Here is a 24783-nt window from a genome sequence, read left to right on the forward strand (position 1 = left end):
AGGAATTTGCCTCATTGCCCGCAGCCACCTCCGGGCTCTGCTCACTGCTATGCCTGGAGATGGTTACAGTGTCGTGCCCTCCACCGCTGGGAGATCCCAAAGCAAATGAACCTTTAGCATCATTTATTAGTTCATGAGAGTGAAGATTCCAAAGCAAATGAGATCCCAAAAGCAAATGAGCCTTTAGCATCATTTATTAGTTCATGAGAGTGAAGATTCGATGGAGGAGATTACTGCTCATTTAGAGGGATTGTGTGCTTTAGGTAGCCCCTGAGGCTTGACGAACTCCTGCTCGTGGTGGATTAGATGCCCTGTTAGCAAGGAAAATATTAAACACAACTGCAGCAAGTTTACATATCACTCATATTTTGCTTATGGATTACAGGGTTAGTCTTTGTAATTAATCCCAAGGAAGAAGGCATCCAGATGGACTGCAGCTTTTGAAAGATTAATGTTAATGGGATTTCTTTTTTTCCATTTAAAACTCTGTTTTTCTCTCTGTGATATTCAGAGCAGACCTGAGACACTGATAACTTTGTGCCCAGCTCATCAAAGTGTCTTAATGGCAATCCTGTGGTCCTCCCTTGGGGTTCACCCATCTGATGATCACTGTGCTTGTGTCTCCTTTGACAAAACTGGGCTGAATCCTGGGAGGTTCTGAGCAACCTGATTTAGACCTGAGGGTGGTTCAGATGTCCTTCCTTCTGTTTCAGGACGATGAGCAGGATATGAAAATCTAAAGGAGTTCTGTGTGACAAAATGAGATGTTGGAGAGATCGCATGCTCTGATGATAAGTACGTGGTTCAGGATGATAATACTGGGTATTGCTCTCAGCCCTGCTAACCAGCAAGGAGTGAGCTCACTTCACTAGAAAACTTATAAATACGCCTACTTTGCAACAGTGATGAGAAGCTTAATTTTTCATGTATCTAGTGCAGATAGAGAGAAACATAGAACTGAGGACACTGCTAGTGAAATACGTGAAAGAAGTACATGACTGAACCAGTGGGATATTTGGTTCTTGAGTTACTTGAAAATACTTTAAGATTTTTGATTTAAATACTTCAGCAAGGCATCAAGCATGATATACGCATAAATTATGCATCTATTGTTTGTGTATATTCAGAGCTGGGTTTATACCTGTGTACATACCTGCGTGTGTGTACTTACATGTGTGTGGTTTGATATCCAAAAGCTCAGCTGAACATAGAAGTGAAGAAAAGGGGGATATGTGTGTGTGTTTGTATATATATACAAACACACACACACATATTTATATCTTGTATATTGAGTGCAAGTGCCAAAATACACTGGAAAACACAACACATGTATTATGCTCTGCCTACTAGTCTAATGCTAAGATCAGAATTTGTTTCATTCCACTGGCTCACTTTTAAGGCCTAGAGAAATACTCATAGTAGCCAAAATCATCTGACTCTTGAGCTCATTTCAGTATTTTCCATGTTTTTCAACCAGCTGTCAGATGAAACCTTCAGCATTTGTAAATGGTTGTTGAAACTTTAAAAAATGCTAAAATCTCACCATTTAAAAACACGCAAAAGTGCTCTTCTTTTAAGATATTATAAGAATTTTTCATCATCTTTAACAAAGCCTATATTGTTATTGAAAACAGTATACCTGAAGTAAAGGGTATAACTTCAGTACTTCAGGTAATGGTGCACCAACAGGGATACCACAGGAAAGACCGTTATTGCCTATAAAGGTTAATTAATTTAAATCCCTTAAAGTAGTCATGAAGGGATAAGTATTGATTCAAGGTTCCTGGATCTGCATGTGTGGAATACAGTCTGAATACACAAACCTAAACTATATCTATATAAGAAAATGAACTCATTCATTAGTAAATGGAACCAAACTGCAGGTTGTAACAAATTTATTGTAAATATCAGAAGATTTGGAGGTGTTCCCATTGCGATTGTGAGCCTGAGAGCTATAACAATGCATTCCTCAAGTAAAAACCTGACCTGTTCAGAGAAAATATGGAAACCCAGAAAAAGATTCAACTCCGACCCATTTGGAAGATAAAATAAGCCTGTGATATCCTGTTTGCTCACCAGGGAGTCATACTTATCATTGAATTGCTACAGCTAGCCAGAATACAGGTAGTTATATATTCTGTATGATCCAAGTCCATAAAATTGTTCTCATCTGTTGACTTCAGCAGAGATGAATGAAAGAAATTAATAGGGCTGCTGTGATCCAGGCTCTTCCTGCAGTGTGTAATGAGCCCAGGAATATCTCCTATGTACATCATTCCTGTCCATTCCAGGAGTTCCCAGGGCATTGTGCAAACCCTACAGCAGAGACATGACCACAGCTACAGCTGTCAAGTCACCCCACTGCCTGGGGCCAACTGATGGTTGCTCAGCAGGGAACAGCTACGTGGTACAGGTGACTTGTATCCATCTGGTTGGGGACCCTCTGGTAAAAGGGGAGTGAAATAGCCAAAAATAAAAAAAAGAGACAAGAAGAGAACTAAGATGAAACATTTCAGGACGGATGGGGAAGATGAGTCCTGTTCCTCGCTGAAACTGTCCAGACACTCTTACCTCTGCCCACGTCACACAATGTGTTTGGACAGCTTGGTGAATGGCTGGATGTGTTATCCAAACACTGAGTAATGCTTGTCACTGCTCTGCTGTGACACTGACCAGTCAACACAGCTTCCCCTCGGCATCAGCCACATGTGATGGAGGCAGAGAAGAGCAAATCTGCCTGAATAATGCCCATGGACAATTCACGTTGCCTCTTTGCTGCTGTTTGGACTATCTCTGTCTTTTCCATGTAGTCTCCTTCTTCAGTCCTGACTCCTGCCTGTTGCTTCTTGCTCTGGAGTCAAGGCCATGTGTTGTTTTAATGGGCGATTTCACAATAGAAGAAAGCACCTCCCTGTTCTTCTGGAGAAGGTAGGTTTAAAGGGCCTCCTCAAGAGGATTCTCTTAGGTTTTCTGATTACGTTTCTAGGTTCAGGATGGGCAAAAAGTAAAAATTAGGCAAAAGGCTGTAATATGCAAAACCTGGAAAACGTCCAAACCTCCCACACTTAGCATTTTCCACATACACCTTCCCCCAAACCTCCGCAGCTTCATCGCTAAGATTAATGCTTAGTTTTGAACTTAGTTGTATGTGGCAAAGAATCCAGCCTAAAGCTAACTGAATTAGTACCCAGCCCTTGGGTAATTCAGTAATCTCCAAACATGCCCAGTAAGACAGAATGGAGGGGGACAGCAATGGGTTTTGTAATTGAAATGCTGTCTGTCTCCTAAGGTTGACTAAATGAGTTAAATTATCTAGGCCTTTCAGATTGAAGATTAGCATTTACATCTTCAGCCCCAAATTATTTATAAGCAGTTGCAGATAATGGCACACATGTAGAAATACCTCTCATGGTAAATAACTGCCTTGGGCACAGACTAGTCAGCATGGAGCAGCAGCTTCCATATAGTTTGGAGTTACAGTACTCGATAGAGCAGGTTACAACAACCCAACAGACAGGAGAGGTGAGCTTCTTGTCTCTGAACTGGGATGATGCAACCTCCCAGTCAAGCGCAACTGATCAGATAGAACAGTTTTGGAAACCACATTTATTCCTTTCCAGCTTTAAGGACCCTTGTGCTCAGGATATGCTGATGCGGACACCTGACTTGTATGATAGTGTCTTGAAGAAAGCAGCATCACAGTTACACAGGAAAGTGATCTGTCCCTTGCACACCTGAGCTGCTTTAGCAACATGCCATAAAGGGGTCTGGAATAGTGCTTCTTTTTCAACCTCTGCTTGTAGCCTCTAACAGGAGGCAAGAGTGCGGTGAGTGCAGTGCAAGAGGATAGACCACACTACAACACCAATTTGTTGATAACTGGACATGGGTTGGTGGCACTCAGTTGCCTAAAGTCCTGCCTTGCAGCTCCATACTACATGGCTGATCCATTCCAACGGTAGTATGGAGCATCACTAGGTCTTTGCGTGCTTGTGCAGGAAAGCTGAGGGCTCTTCTATCCGTAGTACCAGTAGCAAAGTTGGGGTCCTCCATTGCTGCCTTGGCTAGGACTGGTCACTGATCCTGACCCCAGGTGGGGTGCTGGAGCCACAGGGCTCTCCCTGTGGCACTCTTTTCACTAGACGGAGGCGGACCCCTGCCAGCAGGTATGAAGAGAGGGGTCTTTTGCTCATTATCTGGATGTATATTGCCATTGCTGGTTTTGCTTGTCTTTATGACTGTGCTCCCTCTTGCCTAATAAAGATCCAGGAATGCAAGTGAGTGGTGGAAATCCATCTCTTTAAGAGCTCTCGGGGAGGATATTTTCGTTTTCTCAGGTTTCTAAGTGGGGATTGGAATTTAGTCCTTTATCAAGAGGGGCCATGGGTATATTAAATCCAGACGTTTTCCTCTGCTGTTAACCACCTGGCAGAAAGGTTACACTAATTACATCAGATGTATTTTCTCAGATTTTCCTGCTTCTATTATGAGCATGAGGCTTATGTAAGAGGAACCAGTCTGACGGCTGAGAAATGCAACCTCTCTTATCCATGTCTCACTTCCCACATTAGCCAAGTGACAGACCCTCATGGAAGGCAAGTGTGGAGATAGAAATGGACTGGTCAAGGGAGATGAGCACAGAGCCCCAGGTCCGTATGACAGGGCAATGAGCTGACAGGCACTGTGCCAGCAGTGTGCAAGACTATGTGGCTTGGACTTTGGCTTAGTAGGAGCAATGAAAGCAATATTTATGCTATGCAAATGGCTCTCCACCTTCCTCCTAATGCCCAGCAGACATTTTTAGGGGTTGCCATTGTGAGAATGATGGGAATGGTGAAGTAGATGTTGGCTCGGTCCAGAGTGGGAGGAAGAGAAACGAGTAAGAGCTGGGAAAGGCCATGTTTATGATACTGAAGATGAGCCTTCATATCCTCCAACAAATCTGTGCCCCTCTATCAAATGCCACACTGTGGCTAGCCATCATCTCAAGCCCTGCAGTATGGGTATTTGGCCTTCTATTACTTGTGTAGTATTCAGTATTTTTTCGCTAAGGGTGCAGCAAGTCTTGGACATGTTAAGCTGTGGGCCAGGCTTTGGTGGAAATTTACAGTGCTTGGATTTTCCTGGAAAGCAACATTAATTCTTATCTCCATCCAAAACCAGATTGCTCAGAAGTGAGAGTGGCAAAGCCAGGTTTTGGTAGGAAAGAAAACCATTGTCATGCTTGAAAGAGAGAAGCACAGTAAAAATTCATTATTGAAAAGGGAGAAAAGTAAAACATGATTTAACCTTGTTCTTTCAAGATGAGACTCAGGCATAAAACCACACTGTGGGTTAAAACTTTTACATTTGAAGGCAGATCTTCAGACATGCTCCCACCAGATGCTTCGGTAGATTGGAAATGAGCACCAGGGAAGAAATACGGTATTTTCTTTACATGATGCAACAAGATGTTGTATTTCCTGGCCACATGTAAAATGAATTTACAACGGAAACATGCCAGAAATGCCTGAGGGTAATGCTAGCCATAGCAGAACACTGAGTCTTTCTTTTTTTTCTCCAGCTTTTAATAATGGGACTGAATGTCATTTTTTAAAACAACCCCAGGATGAGTGGCTGGAGAGGGAGATCAAGGGTCCATATTTCATAAGGCACATCAGGAAGAGCTTATTGTGTAATCAGATCTCATATGCACACATGTCCTCTGCCACACATGCTAAGATAACTCTCGAGGTTATTTGTTGCAACAGACCCCTACGGTGATGACAATTTGAAATTAGTATTATTACTGTGAATAATTGCATCGTTTTCTCTGATCCTAGTTATTGTTTTCTGCTAATACATGCATGTGAATGCTGCTAATTGCTGGAGTGACTGTAAACATTTCACATGGTTTGCAGAGGGTAGGTTTAACGTCCTCCAAGCAAAGGGGGAAAATGCACTTTGACTCTTTTTGGTCTTGAAACTATGCAGCTGATTTGCAAAATATTGAAGCATGGGGCTATCTGATCTGTGTTAAGGTCATTGTAACCTATGAAAACACTCCCACTGATTTCATTAGGCTTGATGTTACACTGAAAGGACCAGAGCAGTCAGAGCTGCCTGTTAGTACAAAGAGTGGAGAAGAGGGACAACCAATCTTGTAATGCATGTACAATAGTAAATTGACCTGCACCGAGTCCTGCATGTCTCAGAGGGCTGAATGTCAGTGCTGAGCAGTAGGTGATGAAAATCCATATGGTGAGAAGGGTGGATTCATGTGCTGACTACAATAGTGCAAAACCTCCCTTTCAGCATAAGCAATGCCTTACACTTTATGCAGGGAACAGAAGAAAACACCACTGAGGAATAAGTTGAGAGACCTGGAAGATCTTAATGCCACAGTTAGGGCTTTTTGCCTTAGTTTCAGCGCCTCCACACTGATGCACATACACTTTCCTAACCACAATGATATCCGAAGCCCCCATCTTGGTTAACATTTCATCATTCACACTCCAGGAATTATCATTTCCTTTAGACATGCTGACAAAGCTCATTGTTTATTGCTCACAGCATGTCAGAACTGCTGGTTTTGCTTTGGACTGCAAGATGTTTGGAAAGCCACATGCTTTTTCTGAAGCCGGTTCCATCCCCTCCGTGCCAGCCTCAGCTGCTGTGTTTGCTTACGCCCAGAATGCCGGATCTTGTCCACGATGAGAAAGAGCAGAGGAGAATGTCAGCTTGAGACTGACCAAACAGCACTGGATTTCATGTAATCACGGCCAGATTCTTCCTGGCAGTCACTTGTACAGCCTTTCCAAACTGATGGGTAAGCCCACGGATAAGAGTGAGGCAGGGAGGGTGTTCTGGAGATGCTCATCATGCTGTTCCCCATGCCCAGGGGAGATTACAGCTCTTCCTGGCAGCAGTATTGCCCACGGATGGATTATGACAGGGGAGGAGACCATGCACCACCCCTTCTGGAAAAGGAAGTGATCTTCAGCAATGGCTCTGTGCTCTAGGTCTCCCTGTCAAGAAATGGGGGCAATATCTGGCTGCTCACTGACCTGTTACGACACTGCAGTCACGAACGGTTGCTAAATGTTGCCGTTGGAGAAATGCAGATCATTATTTACTAGGTACTGCATTTCATATGACAGGACATACACGGTCTTATGGATGGTTACATCTGGCTGCAGTTAAGCCCCCATTTCAGTCCAGGAGGAGTGAGACCTGAGTTTTTGATGAAGGCTCCATTTCTGTCTTACAGGGAAAGTCCTGAACCACATAATCTGATCTCCCCAGCTAAAACTTCTCCTGGCCAACCTGCCCTGCTCAAAGCAGTTCTGCAGGCAGGAGAGAGGATACATGGCAGAGGACCTGCCCCGGGTTCCTGCACATGAACTGAAGCCACCCAAATGCAGGCAAGGAGGGCAAGTGGGCAGATGTATGTGATGAGTGGAGGCAGAGCAGCTGGAATGGACCAAGCTGTAAGCCCAGCACAGCATTGGCCAGGGACTGACCTCAGTACATAACAGTTTGTGGCCAGAGGTGAGCGGGGCGATGGCAGCACTCCTTGTTACATGGGGCAGACCTGCTCAAAGGCACAGGGCATGTCCTTCAACAGGGTGTAGGTCCCTCTGCATGCAGTTATTGCTCTCAAGGTTGGGTTGCTTCCCCCGTGGTAACCCCAAAGTGACTATTCCAGGCCAGGAAGATAGGAAGGAGAAGTGGTGGGTTTGTTACCACTGGGAAATCAGAGTGTGTTTCAAACAGTTTTTGGGAGGGCAGAAAACTCCTGAGGGTCACAGGCACTGATGACAAACAGCAGCTTGACCTCGAGCCCATAGGCAGGTATGTGTTACTGGGAGTGTTGTCTTTCCTTGCTCCCCACCAGCACCTCACTCTGTCTCACTTTGCTGCATTGGCCTGACAAGCCTCTGCAGATGTGACCTGTCTCTTGGAGCTTGTTATCCCACATTTTATTTGCATCACACTGGGTCTGTCCAGGTGATTAAACAAAAGGCATCTTTTTATTATTGTTGTTGTTTTTACTGTGCAATTGCTATGTCCTTTATTAGGGCTTTGCTTTTCCTGTGAGGAATAATCTCTGGAAACTTGGACAGGATCCTTTGGCTCACACTAGAAAGGGTAATAAAATCCTGGGAACCCAAAATGCTTCTCGGTTGTTTTCACCAAACATCTCTTCCCATCTTGAAAAGTGTGTTACTCTGTTCTTATCTGTTTCCTAATTTAAGGAAAATTTCTTCCTAACCTGCCACCTTTCGTCCCGTCCAGCAGACCTGGGCATTTGACAGGCTGTGACCACGTGTTTAGAGGGCACACAGGCCTTAATTCTGTTCCCCACCACACTTCTGACTGTCCCCACAGTCACAAGGAATCCACTTATTTTCTCATTGCTCTGAGTTCTTGGTCTGCCACCTTATCATACAATATTCAGTTACTTTTTCAAAGCATTTTAAATCTTCATAGGAATGCATTATAAAAGTGCATTAGTATTATTACTATTCTCCATTGTGTAACTTTGAGAAATAGCTTATATAAGGCTGGCTCCTCTATCCCATCTCTGCAATCCCCATCCATTGTCCCAGTGCTGCTGCTTCCTCCTCCCATGACAGCAGTAATTAAGCTCTGGTTTCCCAGTACCTCCCTAAGGCTCCTACCCACACTTTGGGGAATAATTATCCAGTACTCTCTAAATCAGTCCAGAGACTGGGAGCTTTGGATTCAAAGGTCCTGCTGCTTCTCTCTGCACCTCCGTCGAACATGCCTGCATTAAAGTCCTACTCTATGTTTTCAGAGGCTCCAGACTTACTTGTATGATCTCAAAGTCCTTTTTTCTGACATCTCTAAAGTACCCCATCAACAACACAATTAGGTATTTCCTTACAACTATGACATGAGTTGTATTGGAGGACATTTGTAACCTTTTACCCCCACACTCTCTCAGACTTTCACAAACCAAGTACAGTAGGCCCAGAAGAGCAGTCAGGCAGTAACCTAAAGTAGAATGCATTCAGATAGTATGGTGGGAAGACTGAAGTTCCCCATGAGAATGGCATAGGTGAATGCTGTACTGACTGTGACCTGCTTTCTCTGCCACAGCATTTTTGTTTTTAGTAGGCATTTTGTTTTGTTAGATTGGATATAAGGAGGAAATTCTTTCCTGTTAGGGTGGAGACACTGGAATCGGTTGCCCAGGGGGGTTGTGAGTGCTCCATCCCTGGCAGTATTCAAGGCCAGGTTGGATGAAGCCTTGGGTGGGATGGTTTAGTGTGAGGTGTCCCTGCAGGGGGGTTGGAACTGGGTGATCTTGAGGTCCTTTCCAACCCTAACTATTCTATGATTCTATGATTCTTTCATTTTCTGTCATGCCAAAGCACCTATTTTCAGTGAGATAAAAGCCTGTCAAAACAGTAGGTACTTGAACTAACACCGTGTAGGGGTTTTCACTAAACAGGATGGTGACAAGAATCCAAAGGCTGCAAGCTAGTGACACTCCTCCATGCTCTTTCTCCTCTTTCTCTTCCTCCTTTCATGAAGGATATTGGTCCACATCCTTACCATTTTAATGAAACAGCTGCCAGGTTTCATGCCAGAGATGACTGCATTTCAGAGACAAGCAAATGTACTGCTGTATTGCTGCCAGTTACTGATCTCATGTATATTAGCTTTGGTTTTCCAAACGGCTCCATTGGACTTCAGTGGTGCAGTTCCAGCCTGACCCCAGTGGAAAAGAGATCTGAGCCCGTTCCACTATATTTTGGCATTCGAAAAAATGTAAAGTATGTATTTTATAACAATGTACCCGTACATTCTGCCATCCCGTTAACTCCTGCCTCACACAGGCATTCTCTCTCTCTCATAGCCAATTATTTAGACAAGAACTGGTGACTAATAGGAGCAATTGGTAGGTAACATGCTGTTCCCAAGTGACCAACAGCAAATTGTTAATGACTGGCATTAGAATGACCATTCTCTAAAGAGGAGTAGTTGAAAGCCCACTGTGCACAGCACTGATCACATTTAACAGCAAAACAACCCTCCCTCACATGGGCACCTGCCATTTTTCCTGTCGACTCCTTTTGCTAGTACATCTGCAAGAGCAATTACACTGAAATGCAACAACCACGTATTTGTTTATACAAACATGAGATGTGATTTAAAACACTTCAGTAATGTGACCTTCTAAACTTGATGGACAAAATATTAAAGCCCCAAATGCACTATAGGGAGCAATTCTGCACTGCTCAGGAGGTGGATCATAAAGCTTAATAGATCGTTTCCATCTCTGAAATTTCTGAGTTGTGATGAATGGAATTTCTTAGTATTTGAAACAGGAGAGGGGCACGTTTAAAAAGACTGGAGAGGACTGCAGTGCAAAATCTTTGCACTATAAAAAAGGCAGCCTTGGCTTTTATTGCCCCTGTGGGGAGTCTCCTATGAACCAAACAGCAACTAAATCAAATAAACATTTCTGAATTAAATCCATCTTCTCTTTAGCTTTGGGGAGCTAAAAAAACCCCAGTAATTTATTGAATTGCCTTTCATAGTTATACCTGCAGTTGCCTTTTGAATTTGATAGCAAAACCATTTAAACTCATAGTGTTTCCCAAATCAGCTAAATCCATTAGATCACCTGTGCCAGTTACTATATTTGTAGGGCAGTAAACAGTGGCCTTTATTGTTTGCTGTTCATGGGGCTGTGCATAAGAGCAAGCTTAGTCTGTCTCCAGGTATATGCACCTACCTTACTGGCACCAGAAATATTATACCAGCTTAAATCAGCGCAAGCTTTCCATGCTGTCGCTGCCTCCCCTGTTTTGATATAATCTCTTCTCACTGCTGTGCTGATACTCTTTGAGTCAAGGCCCCTTCTCTATTGCTGTTTAAGAAAAGTAATTTAAAAAGTGCAGCTTAGGCATGTTATGAACAGTTAGCAAATTTCCACACCTAGGAAGGTATGTGGGCTCAGATATCTGCTTTTCTTTGCAAGCAGATGGGGAGGTGAAAATCCTTATGTGGGCTTGTCATATCCTTATCTCAAACCCTCCAGAGAAGTACGAAAGTGATGGTGAGAAGGTGAATGATCCAGACATCAAGTAACTCAGCTCTTCTCACAGGCAGTGAAATTTGCTTAGAAAACCCAGGAGAGAAGAAAACTATGGGTAGATACGGAGCACTGCAGTTTCAGCAAATGAGATACATGAGGTGTGTTAGGGCAGAGCATGGGATTAGGGCAGAGCCAGCCCTAATCCTAAATCTCCCAGTTTTAGGAGAAAACACCGTAGAAGCTCTGATGAAGGTATGTGCACTGCTCTCGGGGGTGGAGGTCTGTGGGGAAAGCATCAACAGCTTCTACCTCTTGCATTTATTATGATCCCTTCTCATCTTTGCCTTTATTTCACACAATCCTCTTCTTTCCATTCTTTCAGCGACATCTCTGGGGTTAATTCTTCAGTTGTTTACATGTCATAGGACCATTCGGAAATCATTTAACATGTTCTGATGTGATTTAGGAGGTGGAGGTGAGCAGCAGGCAGACCCGTAGTAGCTTATGGGTCACAATTTGAAAACCTTTTGATGCAAGCACAGCCCAGGCCATTTAGCAGCAAGAGCTCCTAGAGAGTCTCCTCATTCAAGTGACTGAGGCTTTTGCTAGGAACAGGAGAACATGAGTTTTCTTTCTGCTGGTTTTTGGCAGCTCTAGGGAGGCGTGACTGGCTGCTTAAAGATATTTTCCATATTGCTTATCTTTTCTCTCCTTCTGAGTGCCACATGGTCTGTCATTTCTCTCAGCTCAGATATAGGCCCCAGGGGGACTTAGTCTATGAGTAAAACACAGAATTAAGCAACAGTGATTAAAACTAAACAGTTTTAGGCATACTGCTGTAGTTAATGACACACTGATTTCAAGAGCTTTCGCCTCCTCTCTGTCTCCCTTCTGTTATGAGCTCCAAAATGCCACTTGTCATCCAGGTGAGCTATGCCAACAGAGGACGGATGGAAAGGTTCCACTGCACAGCGTATCACTAAAAACATTTTGTAAAGCCTACCCCAGCTATAGCCAAAAACCTCCCTTTTCCTGTTCCTACAAGATCTGTTAGTACAGCACGCCAGCACGCCAGAGGAGCAAGAACTAAATTCGTGCCCCCACTGAGCAAACATTATTGTTTCTTTTGGCAGCCGGTACTCACTGGCCAACCCGCACCTACTGCTTCTTGCTTTGCGGGGCTGTCATCCGTGGTATGGGGAGGAGACAAAATTAATGCAGTGGGACACAGATGAGGGATACAAGGAGCAAGTTTATTGGCAATCAGGCCTTGCTGTTTCCAGGTCTTCCCACAGGAATGGTTTTGTGGCTAAGTTACATCTATATTGTTTTATTTTAAACATGTCCAAAGCTTGACTTCAGCTTGAAATGGTGTTATTGGTGTGGAGGTAAAGCCAGTATCTTGATATTATTTCAACAAAGCCTTCTGAAATGCACATACATTTCCAGTCAGCTGGATTCTTCCTTTTTTGCTGAATAGTGAACATTCTTTTCTTCCCCTCACTGTTGTTTTTGGCTGTAGAAATTGTACTTTCCACTTTCACAAAAACTGTAGGGGCATTATGAATGCCTGTATTTTTCTGGAGCAGACCTTTTGCTTTCTAACAAGACGGTTACACTAACTCACCTCAAGCAAGTTCAGCGTTAAGTGCTGTAAAGCACAAGGTGCTTATCTACTTTGCCTGTGTAGTTGCAGCAGACAATGAAATTCTCCTTTGTGTTTTCTAATAGCGTGCCATGGAGAATGGTTGAAAAGATGTCATGTTCTTCTTCAGTCGGCTGCATGTCGACGTGATAGACAAAATGATTTCTCTACAAACAGTACAAAATTGCTTTGGGCTCCTCAAGGAAAACAAGAACACAATTACTCGTTGTTATCTGTCTTAGCAAATTGTTTTCTCCACAGTTACAAGTCAAATAGCTTAACTGTAAGCTTGTATAGCCGGGTATTGGTATTGCAAGGAGAGCTGGATAGCATTTCACACTTTCTACTCAAATTACAAACTTTGATTACTATCTCCTGTCAGCAGTCTCAGCAAGAAGGAAGTGTCACTATTTCTACTACACTGATAGGGAGAGGGAAGTGATTTTTCCAGGGTCACCCTGAAAATGGCATAGGGTGGACTGCAGTAAGATTCAGGCGCATGTTTTGGTGCTCAGCGGTACAGAATGCCAAAGCTCCTTACTTAGCTACAAAATCTTCAAGATTTTATGAACCCATTTTAACACGGATTTCTTCCGTACAAAGAGCTTCAACCTGAGACAATTAGCCATATGCATTTTTCTCTTTATCAGTTTATCAAACTAATGAAAAGAACTGTGACTTCCCTGCATTGTAAATACCAGAAACCACATGTAGACGACTGCAGTTTCCCTTCTCTCACCTTCCTATACAACAGCAGTAAAATAACGCAAGACAGCTTTCCATTTAGCATTCCAGGGTTGCACCAAGAGGCCTGTATTGCAGATGCCACCACTGCAGATGCCCTGATTCGGTTCAGACTTTTGAGGCTGCCCAGGAGCTTGGCCACAAGTCAGCGGCTGACAGACCAAGACGTGTTCCCCTTGGAGGCAGTCTGCCTGTGTTATTTCTTCCATCTTAAGGCTCTGCTACTTTAAATTCTGAGGTTTGCCTTCCTCTTCTCCTTATTTTCAATGAGGATTCATTTCACCTGGCTTTAGCTGTCTGACCAGTAAGAGCACTACCAAAGCCATTTCAGCTCACCATGTGCTGAGCTGTCTTAGACATCCATTTAGGATGGAGGGGTCACTTTTCGGAGCTGCTTAGATAGGGGAACCTCGATAACTAAGTCTGACTGAATGCAGGTTTTATAGTTAGCACAAGCCAGGCAAGCTGAATCACTGAGCACACAGCCTCCCGACACAAGAGACAGGAGTTGTCTTCATTGCTTCAGCTAAGTGATTTTGAAGGCTTTAGGATGCTATTATGACTTTTACGGAAGACCTTGTCCGTACCAAGTTTGAGGTTGCACAAGGTCTTTGGACTTTGTACAAGTCTCTTCCATTTCCATTCTCTTCCATTGAATTCAATTGGGATTGAATTCAATCCCAATATCTATTCGGGATTTCTCTTGCTGCAGCAGGGAACCAGTGCCTCTCACCTGCTTGCTGTGCCCCTCCGAGAAGAGTCTGGCTCCAATCCTCAATAACCTCCCCCAATGGAAGACAACAGCTAAGTCCCTCCATAGCCTCTACTTCTCCAGTCCGAATGAACAAATTAGATCCCTCAAAAAGGACTGACAATGGAGTGTTAAACACTTTTTTATGACTTTTAGGGTGAGATTCCCTGGGTGCTAATTCCCTATTTTTAATTTCATTTATTTCATTTATTTATTTATTTATTTATTTATTTATTTAACATTTCAAATATTGACAAAATTAATGAATGATTCTCGGCTCTGAACAGGTGCTTATTAAGGCACTGAATTCTCCCTGGATGATGGTAGGCGCTTCAGAAGAGCTGATGTTGTCCTCAAAACTAACTGCAGCACAAAAGCAGGATCCCACCAAGGACGAATATCCCTAACTGGGTGCGGGATCAGGCTGTGCCCTGGTGTTTGTATTTCGCAGGACATGCTCGTCTGTGCGTGTTAAATGCTCGTGGGGTCAGAAAGAGACTGGGTGGCTTTGGTCCTAACCAGCAGCTGTGGGCAGCAGGGCATGGGCTCACCTTGCTTTTATACGTGCATAAAACTTTACTTAAAACCTCCTGGCGTTTTCCTTCTTGGAACCCCAGGGCAGCGGCACGTTCCTGTGTGGGACAGGACCTGCTTCTGCTGCCCCCATGGCCCCTCCGAGCACCGGGGGCTGTTACCCAGCGCACGGGGCAATGGACGGAGGAGGTGTAAGGGCGTATGGGGTGGCTGCTGGCCCTTTAAGAGAGGCCGGGGCAGGGAGCGGTGCCATGGCAACGGCTTGACAGCCGTGACCGGAAGTGATTGGCGGGTTAGAGGTCGCCGGTGGCAGCGGGAAGATGGCGGCTGCCCTGGCGATGCTGGGCGCTGGCGGCGGCGCGGCCGCGCTCCTCCGGGCGGCCGCCCCCTGAGCGGGGCGGGCTCCGGGCCGAGCTGCTCCCGTCGCGGTGCTGTCCGGTGCGAGGTGAGAGCGGGGGGTTCGGGCGCGCCGTGGCAGGCGGCAGGCCGGGGCCGTGGGCCTTCGCCGCTGGCCCGGCCTTGCCGGTTTGTTCTGGCCCCTCTCACCCGCCTCTCGTCTCTCCGCAGGCATGGTCGGCGCGCTGTAGCAGGGCTGGGAGCCGCGGCGATGCCAGAGGAGGAGCCGCGAGAGGAGAGCGCTTGAGCCGGCGTGAGGATACGTTCAGTGTGTGTGAAACGTGTACGTTACCGACAGTGGGGTTTGGTGCCGCTGTTCTGTTGCGCCTACAGCAACGAACGGAGGCTTGTTCTAATCTCATCTGTAGCATCGCTGCATTTGGGAAGAGCAGAGCCTCTTGTTCTCACTTGCACATACTCCAAAGTCAGTTTTTGCCGACTGTAGCTGTGTAGTTTTCCCTGTTTGCTGTGTGTGTTGTCCCTTCTCCCATCCATGTTGTCGTGTAGGCTGCTTCCTCAGCTTGGGTTGCCCTCTGGCAAAGCTAAACTTTGACCCGAATGCTGTCTTGTGTAAGAAGCACGGGGTGAGTGTCAGAACAGGGCATGTAACTGGCACAAGCAGGCTGTTCAGAGCATAACTCTGGCTGCAAAAAGCTGCAGACTGAAAAAAGAATGCTAGAATTAAACTGTGTGTGCAGCTTCACATTTGTGCTTATGTGAATTCATTGTGCTACGGGACTTGCTTGTCACTATATTCCTTTTTTAATCGTTAGTTGTGCCAGTGGATGGAGTGGACTATGCTTGCATGATGGGTAGTTTGCTTATTGATTACTACAGCTTGCCATATCTCACTCCATAGTAGCTTGTTTTGAAGACACCACCCACTCTCTGCTTTTGGACCTTTGGACTTTTTAGTAGTAGTCACCACAGCAATATTTCAATGTTTCTCAAGCACAAACTTATTTCACTGAAACACAGATTAACAGATGGTCACCACCAGCACCCTCCTTCCTCTTACTTTACAAACGAGGAAGCTAGGATTAAAAAAAAAGGAGAAAAGCCAAAGTATATCTTAAATAGAACACAGAAATCTGAAACAAGTTGTTGGATTTTGTAATCAGATTTTATAGTATCATGTCATATTCTGAACATGAGGCTTTTGTGACAGCTGTAATACCTGGCTCCTTTGCAAATCAAGGTGCAGTTTAACAGTGTGAATAGTGTGGTCGGTGTGTGGGCTGCAGCTGAAGAGCGTGGTCTCCCTCCTTCACCATGGGTACGCATGGTTATGGTTTACTGCTACTGTCTTTGTAGTAGATTAATGGTTGGATGATTTCAGGGACAGTTGATTTAACAGGTTTATGGGCATGGCTCTCTGTCAGATGAAAGTTATTCCGGTGAGTGCTCCGATATGAATTGAGAGCTGTTTCTTCTTCTGCACTAATGTAAACCCGCTGTGGGTTAAGTATAATGTGAAACTGTACCTCGAGAAACCAAAACTCATTATTGGCCATTCAGAAAATCAGGGCTATGTAGAAAACTTCTGTAAAGTTTGGATTTTAAAAGGATTTGAAAAAAAAAGCCAGCTATCTGTAAGGAGCATGTGGTGAGAGTGAAGGAAGTATAAGCCTGTGAAGGGACCTTCCCATCTTTCCAGAGTATTTTCTCCATTCACTTCATGCCACAGAGCTTCTGTGCTGAAAAAGGGAAGTCTCCCAAAGCCTTATTTAGACTTCAGGGGCTGGTCCACCATGTGTACTCAGTGAGGCAGGAATCTTGAAAGGAAAATAATACTGTATTACAGTAGGATACCCTACTGTAAAAACCCAACTGAAGTTGTGTGGTGAAACCTTGATTCTGGTATGTTCCTCAGTCTTGATGAGTTTTGCTTTCTTGGAGTGTCCTCCCCTCCTCACAAGAGCAATCTGAAAAGAAAGTTGGAAGTGTAATGAGGTGTCATTTTCACATTCACCTGGGGTTTTGGCAGTGTAGGGCTACTTGATTGAGCAGATCTTTTCTGCACTTGCTCAGGTGGCAGCCTGTCGTGGTTCATCTGTTCCTGCAGAGTCTCTACTTCTTCAGCAGCTATTTTTAATAATGGCAGGCTAGGTTCTTAATCACCTGAACTGTCTCGGGTGCAAATCCTCTTGTCCTTCTACTTTGTATTTGATTCTATACAGGACTTCTTACTGTGGAGTTTCTATCTCTTAATTTTTGTTTAGACAGTCTCCTTTCTTACCTGTCACTTGTCTTGTCCTTCCATATGCTGCTGCCCCACATGCCCCCCATCTCTGCTTTGCTAAAACATACCTTTTCTTTTTCTTGGCTGCTTCTTCCAGCTTCTTGGGACATGCAGAGTCTTTGTGTCAGTTTATGCTTTTCTCATACCAGGTCATCACTTACGAACTATTTCTGTTTTCCTCTGTCCTCCTTTATTTCCTGATTTCGTTCTCCCATTCTCCACTTACTCTTGTTCAAGGCTGTACTTTCCTTCTTCCATCAGGTTGTGATGCTGAGAACACACAAACAAGATTCCTCATGTTCTGTATGTGATACTGAGTTCCATAATCTGATTTAGTATTTTATTAGCTAGGGACTGAGGAAAGCGGGCTTGTTTGTGTTGCATGTGTGTTGTTTAGTCAGATAAGAGCTGGGAGGGGGAATCTAAGAGAGGGGAAAAATAGAACTTTTAGAGTTGGTGGTTTGTTTTTTTTTTTTTTTTTTTTAACAGGTCCCTGCAGAGTGCGGGCAAAGGCTTTCAGTTTGGTTTTATGTGACATTTGTTGATCTGACTGAAAAGTAAATTGCCGCTGAAAGACAATTCTGCATTATCATAGAATCTCACAGAATGGTTTGGGTTGGAAGGGACCTTAAAACTCATCCAGTTCCAACCCCCTGCTACAGGCAGGGACACCTTCCACTAGACAGGTTGTTCTAAGCTGTGTGCAACCTGGTCTTGAACAGTGCCAGGGATGGGGCAGCCACAGCTTCTCTGGGCACCCTGTGCCAGGGCTTCAGCACCCTCACAGCAGAGAACTTCTTCCTAATGTCTAATCTAAATCTCTCTTCTTTAGTTTAAAACCATTCCCCCTTATCCTGTCCCTATCTGCAGTTGTCAAAAGCCCCTCTCCCAATTTCTTGTCAGCTTCTTTAGGCACTGGAAGCTGCTCTAAGGTCTCAGAGCTCTCTCTTCTCCAAGCTGAACAACCTGAACTCTCTCAGCCTCTTCACAGGAGAGGTACTCCAGCGCTCGGAGCATCTCTATGGCCCCTTCTCTGGACTTGTTCCAACAAATCCATGTCCCTCTTGTGTTGGGGGCTCCAGAGCTGGGTGCAGTTATAAAGTCCATTGTTGCTGCTGCAGGACACAGTGAGATGTGAGAGAGCAGTGTTAGCAGACTTACTGAAACGTAGATGAAATGTGTCTTCTTTTTCTTAGTCTTTTTCTTTTAGCTGAAATAGTTTGCTTGTGAACTTGTTTTGCTGTAATAAACTTAATTTACTCAATTTGCTTGTACTAGTGTTTCTTACATGCTTGGGCGCTCAAAACTAGGGGAATTGTTATTTGTCAATACAAGATAATTGCACACTAGGTTCACGCTTTGTCCTTTCATGAGTTTGAGAAAATTAATTTGCTGTTAATCTGACCGCAGGTTTACTTTGGGTTTCATTGTTTTGTGTTTTGTTTTTCTTTTAATTTGGCTGAAACAGAACTGATTTTTTTTTTTTTTTTTTCATCTTGCTCCTTTTAAACATGCCTTTCCAAGACTTTACATCTGTGATATTAAAACTCCCATGACTCTTGAGGGTTTTTTCTTTGGCCATCCTTTGGTATAATACCTGCTATTTATGTTATTTTAGGTATCAAGGGAGCAGGTATTGCTTTCCTTCCAGTGGTTCTGAAAGGTATTGCTTAATCTCAAGTGCCTTCTCATTGAATTTATGGTGTTTTTGTTGTATTTAAGGCATCCAGCATATCTTACGTTTGAAAGAAATCTGTATCTCTTTGTTCTGTTCTTCCGAGGTGCCATAAATGGACTGCATGATAAGTCTATATGAAGCAATTATGTGGATCACACATTGCTTGTGGAAAGAGGATTAAAAATTCTTTGGTAATTTATGAGATTGCTATTTGAATAATGGAAGTGTTACTCGAAACTGCAGTGTCCCCAGACATGCTCACAGTTCCTGGGTACTTTCGTATATGAATGATAGGTTGCTTTGTATTCCCTCACCAAATCAATGAGAGGACGAACTGGTTATAGTCACAAGAGTGAAAAGATAACCAAACACTCACATTTTTATAGGAGAACAAGAAATAAAACACAACTAAGCTATTAATTTCTCTCGCTAAATCAAAGACAAGCAATAGTAGGCAATGCGGGTGCTGGCCAGTACACTGGTCCTGACTTTTAGACAGGAATTGAGTTACTTTGATTTCCTGGAATCCTGTTAGTTGCATCAAAATGGTAATGGTTGTTGTAGTTCAAGGTTTAACTTACTGTTCAAAGTAACTGGAATTTATTATGGTTTAATATAGAATGAACGTACAGATCTAGGATTATCATGTGATCCTATGCATATATATGTATATATAATTTTGTTTTAACTTTTGCATGGTCAGTATGATAATGATTATACCCAAATATAAATGTTAATTGTGAAGTAACAGGAAATATGCTTCAAATCTATTAGCAAGATCCTCTCTGCTGTTTGAAGGTACAAATGTCACCGTTTTGCTACATGTAAGATGTTGTGTGAAATACCTCGTGTGGCCACTGGTGCAGTTTCAACGGTGATAAAAGTGCTGAGAATCCTCTGTTCAGCTTGATCTCAGCTCTTGGAGAGTCGGAGGCAGTAGGTGACAGTTTCAAACCCTTTTTCTTTGCCCAAAAAATTATGTCTGAGTAATTAATTCCACATCACTTGGTAATTTTTCTCTTAGGTTTCATCATGGTTACTGTTATCTAGTGGTGATATTGATTCTTTAACATTGATTTCCCGAATTTTCACACAAGCAACAATCTGCAGCCTGTATTTGTTCAGATCAAGTATTAGCATTATGTGTTTGAATTCAGAAGATAATTGCATATCTTGCAAATTACCCAATGTCTGTTTCAGCTTGAAACATTTAGAAATCCATTTTAGTTTCTCGTAATTACAATGTTTTAGTCAGACAGGCATCTAAACTTAGGACAGCACTTTGGCAGTGATCTGCTTGTTTTTCTAAAATGAGCACAGTTTCTGTGGTTAAATTTTCCTTTCATTTAAATATAGATTTTAATCGGTGTAGGCCAAACTTTTCCAACCATGTTTAAAATTAGCTCAAGCCATATTTTGGAAAGTATGTTCTCCTAATGTGATTTAACTTATATAGAAAAATGTATGCAGAAATGGATGTTTTCAAGCTGATTAATGCTTTAAATTTATTTTTTATTTGCAAAAAGGTTTATAGACGGGCTCAACTATGACTTTGATACTAGTAGTGTCTTTATAATAAATACCACTGAGAGCGCTTCATGCTGTGCTTCTGAAATCTGAAAGGTAGCTGTTCAGAAAGAAGCTATAAATTCCGCTCATCAAACAGCTAAGTTACAGCAAACAAAGTAAAATGCTTGCTGTTCTTCTAGACTTTCATGCAAATGTTGTTTTGGAGATTACTGATGTTTTCATTGGTTGCCTTGTACTTCTTTAGGCAGGGTATAGTTACCATTTTCAGCTGGTAAGTTGAAGTTGTAAATAGATGCATGGCAAGTGTTGAGCTTTGTGCAGAAGATATTCTACATTGTACGTATTCTCAAACAGAAGTGGGAACAAGTTTGAGTTGAATCTCTCGGGTGGCTATTGCAGCTTCCTGAATTAGTGCTAAACATTTGGTAGTTTAAGTTTCTAGAAAAGTATTAAAAAACCCCAAACAAACAAAAATCAAAGAAAAAGTCCCCTCTGAACTGTTAACCAATTTTGTATCTCAGTTTTTACACAAAGGCAGGGAAAAAAGGTCTTTGCTATACCTAGAAAGTTTTGCAGTTGGCAGAGAGTTCAAAGATCACGGGAATTAATCTGTCAGCAGATTTCTCTTCAGGTAGACTGTTCCTGCTATCACAGGTCAGTTGAGATGCTTCCACAAAGAACTGGGAGGACACATGTTGTAAGAGGGAGATGAGTTGTATGGATTTCCATTCTATGGAATGCAGTGTGTTTTGACATGAGATGTGCTGGTTAGCCCTGGCGCACTGTTTCTGTATATGTAGAAAATGATGTAGAAAAGAAATACTGTCATGGTTTGGACATGAGACTTTAAGAAATCTGACTTAGTTTTTCAGATGCTTTATTTTATTATTCAGATGCTAGAAAGACTAGGATCCTTCTAGGTTTTAATACTTAATCTTACAGTAATCATGTGTTCAGCTGATCAATTCCCTTTTCTGTCAAGATCATGTTTGTTACTGTGATTTTTCATTATCTGCCATAATGCAAAGAACATTGGTTTTGAGAAAGCTGATGCTATGGCAGTAATAAGCAAACAAATTTATCAGTGACTGGTGAATCTTACCTTTTTCCCAGTTGTTGCAGCTTGTGGTATTTTAGCAAACTTAAATGGAACAAACACTTTTTAATTTCACTTAATGATTTTTCTTAATTAGGACTAATTCTTACCCAGAATTCATGCGGTACAGTGGGAATTTCTTAAGCATTCGTCTCACTGATGAATGTTACGTGTGAATCAGTAGTTATGTGTTTTGTGATCATTGAAAAACAACTTTTAACTCTTGTGGTACAATAAAGCCAGTAGACAGTGATGACCACATACTGATCTATGGAAATCAACTTTATTCAAAGTGAACAAACTGCTTACTGCCTTCCAGCTTTCAGGCTATGGTCAGAGCTTGAAGCTTGTCCCTGGTTCTGCTGAGTAAAGACTGTGTATCAGCTGGAGTTGGGCGCCACGTGCTCTAGGGAGTCGTCAGTAAGTCCTTTAACAAAGCCAAGGAAAACTACCAAAGACTTCTCAAGGAGCAAAACAAGTAGAAGAAATACTTACCTGTTAAGTCTCTGTTGGGTTTGGAGTCTGTCTTTTTTTTTGTTTTGTTTTAATGCTCCACCCATGGAAAACCTCTTTCTCTTGAGTACATTTCATAGCATGTGAGGTGATACACTTCTGCCATAGTTATTGAGCCAGAGTTTGGTAAGGAGAGGCTAATCGTATCCTTTCAGCCTCCTGATAGACAGTAGCTTTCTTCTGGTCTTCCCTCTTCAGTGTGAAAGCACCACTAAATCTGTCAGCTGAACTAGTGAATTTCCTTGAAAAGAAAACAGTTTTAGCAATTTCTTTCAAGATCTCTTGCCCAGGTCAGTAGATTTGTCCTTAGGACATGTAAAAATGACAAACCGCCAGTGCACTAATTTTGTGTAATTCATCATCAGATAGTGGAAACAATGTTGTGGGAATTGGCATGCATTTCACATTTGGAAAGGGGATGTTTGGTTTGGTTTAATCTCTCTTAAATAATTGCAGACTGTTTAGGAAGATGGAATTTAATGTTCTGGGTACGTTTGATCTCTTTAAACTTTGAGGATAAACTGTTTTAGAACAGGATTGGTCTTACTGTGCTTTGTGCCGTCTCCATGAGATGGATAGATTTTGCACTAGAGTTTCCTTACAAAAATACTTGTATGTCAATCTGATTTATAACAAGTGTTTTGCACACTCATCTATTTCTAACCACTGAATGTGGCAAAGGGTGTGTCTCTCAAAATCATGGCTTTGGTCAGAGAAGTGTGTTCTGCTATTAAGAACATCGGGTTTAAGTTTTCACTTGAATACCAAGCTTTAAATAAAATCTTGACAGTTATCCACTGTTTCCAGCTATTGCATGGGTCTACTGCTCGTTACAGAATGGATACTTCATTGTTTTGTCATAAATGATTGTATCTTTAGATCCAAATTTCCAAAATTTGCTTAAATCAGTCATTTTTGTAAAAGCTTGCTTTGCAGAATGTTTTGGGGATTTTTACTTCTGTTGTAGTAAAGGTAGGCATTGTACTTACTGTATCTCAGCCCTATTCTGAAGAAAGAATCTTGGTCTCTTTCCTAAATACTGAGAAGCATTCAATTTTGCATCTCTGTTGGATACAGGGTTGGATGTTGAGCGGTGTCAGGTCCACTAAGCAATAAAAAAAAATCCCACTTTAAGACAATGCTTTAGCTGAATAACATATCTTATTTAGGTTTTGACAATGAGTAAAAGAGCTGTGTGTTTATCTTGTCTGCCACCTTAATAGCTCGTGAATGACAAATTCCTGCGAAGGTATCCTGTGTTAAACAGCTATGTCTTCGTGTGTTGATATTGTAGTAGGTCATTGAAAGATGCTGAGGGATAACTGATCGGCTAAATTGAGACAAAGGCTCTGTAGTTATGGCAGTATGGAAATTAATTTTAGGCAGAGGCAAATAGGGCTTGAGTGGTCACAATAGGGATATTGCTGAAGTGATTGTTGATAACACAGGGATATGTATTATCTTCTGTTCAGAGGGAAGATAGCTAAGATTATGTTTTTATTGTTAATTTGCAGTAGGGTAGTCTAGTGAAGCAGAATATGATATGATATGCCGAACACTTGTGCATTAGAATATCTTTGAAAATACACAAATAGTAGTTATTTTTAATTAGAGAAAGAACCTTATGTAAAGTTTAGAGGATTCAATAAGCTGTGATTGGGTCAGTCACATGTTAGCAAGATTCATTTTACTTGTAGGCAGTGGCAAATAGAAGTGGTGAACATGGCTATTTTTTGTTCCTTTTTAACTTTATGTAAGGCATCCATAAAAATCTTTTAAGACTGATACTGCACATATTGTCCATAGCTTTAGCATGAGCACTGGGCGTGCAGAATTAAGCTTGCTTTCAGAACAAAAGGTATCATCATTGTAAGCAGAAAGCTAGAATGAGTTTGCCTATTAGAAAGAAAGATTCCATTTCCTGTCTCTGTCACCTCTCATTGTGTCTTGAAATGCAGAATTAGCTGAAAAAGGCATATTTATGACAAGCTTTTGCTGAAGTTTATATGCATGTCATTTATTCATAAACCTAAAATAAGCAAACCTTAAAATTTAGGGAAAGTGGTAGCTGCAGCTTTGGATTTCAGTGCAAGATATTCTCTATGTACAGTATTAACACAGATGAGAATATTTACTAGCAGCATCACAAAATGACATACTGGATAGGAGATACCCCAAAATGGAAAATAATAGTGGCACAATGTTGTTGTATATAGAGTTCCAGAGACTGCTGAATATTTTAGAATGGAAGTTTTCAGCAGTACTGAAAATGGTCAAGCCTGGCAGAAGAGTAATATTTTAATGAATACTTACAGCATGACAAGAGGAAAGAGAAATTACCAGCAGGTATTTCTTCATCACTTAAAGACTGCTGTTACTGCTGTAGCTCCCCAGCCATTTAGCTAAGTGGTTTGCAGGTAGTATATTACAGATTGTAGAGAAAATGCCTTTGTTTAGCCTCAGTATGCTGTAAAGTTCCCATTTCCCAGGGTTTTTGCATGTGGGACCTTAGCTCTTCTTCATGCAATGTGGGCAAGTCTTCCAGCTTTTCAGAACTTGGGATTTAATGTTCGTATGGAGGACTGCTCCCCCTCCCCGAGG

The 24783-nt window shown here is 42.5% G+C and overlaps 1 protein-coding gene and 1 long non-coding RNA gene across 4 annotated transcripts in view; both read left to right on the forward strand.

Annotated features, from left to right (window-relative positions):
* The first annotated feature begins 600 nt into the window (after nucleotides 1-600).
* Nucleotides 601-4277, forward strand: LOC136014750 (uncharacterized). The gene is made up of 3 exons (XR_010612853.1): nucleotides 601-795; nucleotides 2292-2928; nucleotides 3621-4277. It is a non-coding gene; the product is annotated as an uncharacterized LOC136014750 (long non-coding RNA).
* A 10728-nt stretch (nucleotides 4278-15005) lies between these two features.
* LCLAT1 (lysocardiolipin acyltransferase 1) overlaps nucleotides 15006-24783 on the forward strand; it is a 118795-nt gene continuing 109017 nt past the window's right edge. For all 3 annotated transcript variants that reach the window (XM_065679728.1, XM_065679727.1, XM_065679730.1), the window contains exons 1-2: nucleotides 15006-15172; nucleotides 15295-15406. The gene's annotated coding sequence lies outside the window, so the exon portion shown is untranslated. The remainder of the gene's footprint in view (nucleotides 15173-15294; nucleotides 15407-24783) is intronic.

The sequence above is a fragment of the Lathamus discolor genome, chromosome 5 (genome assembly GCF_037157495.1).
Source record: "Lathamus discolor isolate bLatDis1 chromosome 5, bLatDis1.hap1, whole genome shotgun sequence".
NCBI lineage: Eukaryota > Metazoa > Chordata > Aves > Psittaciformes > Psittacidae > Lathamus > Lathamus discolor.